The sequence below is a fragment of the Macaca fascicularis genome, chromosome 4 (genome assembly GCF_037993035.2).
Source record: "Macaca fascicularis isolate 582-1 chromosome 4, T2T-MFA8v1.1".
Taxonomy (NCBI): Eukaryota; Metazoa; Chordata; class Mammalia; order Primates; family Cercopithecidae; genus Macaca; species Macaca fascicularis.
In genome coordinates this window covers 158,321,782-158,324,034 of record NC_088378.1, presented here as the reverse complement: position 1 = coordinate 158,324,034, position 2,253 = coordinate 158,321,782, and the positions used below count along the sequence as shown (strand labels likewise).

Genomic DNA, 2,253 nt, shown 5'->3' with positions numbered 1-2,253 from the left:
TAATAAGGTCAGGTGGCACCCTTGTCCAAGAAAAGAAGGCAGAAAGCGTTGAAGAGCAAAACACAAGGACTCTGACTAGATTCAAGACGGCCCTTTGGTTTTCTGTATAGCCCAAAGTACAGGTGAGGGAAATCTATGCTCAATGAATCACCAACACTTATTGACCACCAATGTAGCCAAAGACTGTCTAGCTGATTCAGGACACCAAGAGGAAAGAGTTGATATGGGCATCACCTACAAGTCACTTCTCACTTAAAGAGTAAGATCACGCCTGTAATCCCAGCACTTTGGGAGGCCGAGGTGGGCAGATCACCTGAGGTCAGGAGTTTGAGACTAGCCTGGCCAACATGGTGAAACCCCATCTCTACTAAAACTACAAAAATTAGTGCCAGGTGTGGTGGCAGGTGCCTGTAGTCCCAGCTACTTGGGAGGCTGAGGCAAGGGAATCACTTGAGCCTGGGAGGCGGAGGCTGCAGTGAGCCAAGATTGTGCCGCTGCACTCCAGCCTGGGTGACAGAGTGAGACTCTGTCTCAAAAAAGTAAAAATAAAAATAAAAACAAAAACAAAAGGATAGGTAGAGCTAAACAATTAAATGTCGTCACCATACAGATAACTGGAGGAAATAAGACTTGGTATATTACTTAGCAAAAATCCTTAAGATCCTCTTACAGTGCTCGCTTTGGCAGCATATGTACTAAAATTGGAATGATACCGAGATTAGCATGGGGCCTGCACATGGATGACACGCAAATTCATGAAGCATTCTATGTTTTTTTAAAAAAAATCCTTGTAAATCCTTCACCCATTCATTTGACATTCATTCATTCATTGAATGTTCCCATTGTGTCTTGTTATAATCATGCCGTCCTTTTCCTAAGAACATACTTTGTATGACTATATTATATTTTTGGCAAAAAGGGGAATCAACCCTTATCCATTTAATTCATTCAACATTCATTGACTTCTCACCTCAAGCCATGCTATAATCATGTAGTACTTTCTTAGGAATATACTTTTCCTATATATCATATCATATTTTATTTTATTTTGTTTTGCTTTTGGTGGCAGGAGGGATGGTGTATATCAGAAAACTTTTCACGTTGGTTTGAGTGACTTAGCAAGAAGACACTTCCACAGGTTGAATCCATTTCATTCAATAGCCAGGCAGCGATTGTAGACTCATAGGATTATAGAGACCTTGGAAGTGATCTCGCCAAGCTCCTTGCAGGAAAGACAAAGAAGTTATGGGCCAGATGTGGTGGCTCATCCTGTAATCCCAGCACTTTGGGAAGCCGAGGTGGGCGGATCATGAGGTCAGGAGATCGAGATCATCCTGGCTAACACAGTGAAACCCCATCTCTACTAAAAATACAAAAAATTAGGCTGGCGCGGTGGCATGCCCCTGTATTCCCCACTACTCGGGAGGCTGAGGCAGGAGAATCGCTAGAACCTGGGAGGTGGAGGTTGCAGTGAACCAAGATCGCACCACTGCACTCCAGCCTGGGCGACAGAGTGAGACTCTGTCAAAAAAAAAAAAAGTTATGTTACTCTTGCACAGTAATCCAGCTGCTACATCATGGAGCTGGAGCAATAGCCTAGGTCTCCTGGCAGTTGATCCAGCATACGTTCTGCTCCCCTACACTGCTGGGAATTCCAGTGTCTTGCGTTTATCTTCTCATAACAAAACACACAGTCTACTCTCTCCAACTTGGCCCTGGTGCTGAGGACATCTCTGACATCCCTGCTATGTGCCACTCTTGTCTCTGAAGGAGGATGCTCGGCTCCTCACAGTTCTATCAGCTCCCTAGCCCCATCTGTGTGCATGAGGACTGAGTGCCTGTGAGGCAGAGGGGCCTCAGGCTGGAGTAGCACAGGACACGCCAGGAACAGACAGGCCAAACTGGCTTCTTTTCTTTTCTATTTTCTTTTTTCTTTTTTTTTTTTTTTTGGACACAGAGTCTTCCTCTGTCACCAGGCTGGAGTGCAGTGGCATGATCTTGGCTCACTGTAACCTCTGCCTCCCGGGTTCAAGCCATTCTCCTGGCTCAGCCTCCTGAGTAGCTGGGATTACAGGCGCCTACCACCACGCTCAGCTAATCTGTGTACTTTTAGTAGAGACAGGATTTCACCATGTTGGCCAAGATGGTCTTGATCTCCTGACCTCGTGATCCACCCGCCTTGGCCTCCCCAAAGTGCTGAGATTACAGACATGAGCCACTGCACTCGGCCCCCAAACTGGCTTATTTTCTTTG

At 45.8% G+C, this 2,253-nt stretch overlaps 1 non-coding gene across 1 annotated transcript; it reads left to right on the top strand.

The window, feature by feature from the left end:
- Window positions 1-671: 671 nt before the first annotated feature.
- On the top strand, window positions 672-775 carry LOC123573160 (U6 spliceosomal RNA). The gene has a single exon (XR_006697906.1). It is a non-coding gene; the product is annotated as a U6 spliceosomal RNA (small nuclear RNA).
- Window positions 776-2,253: the final 1,478 nt, after the last annotated feature.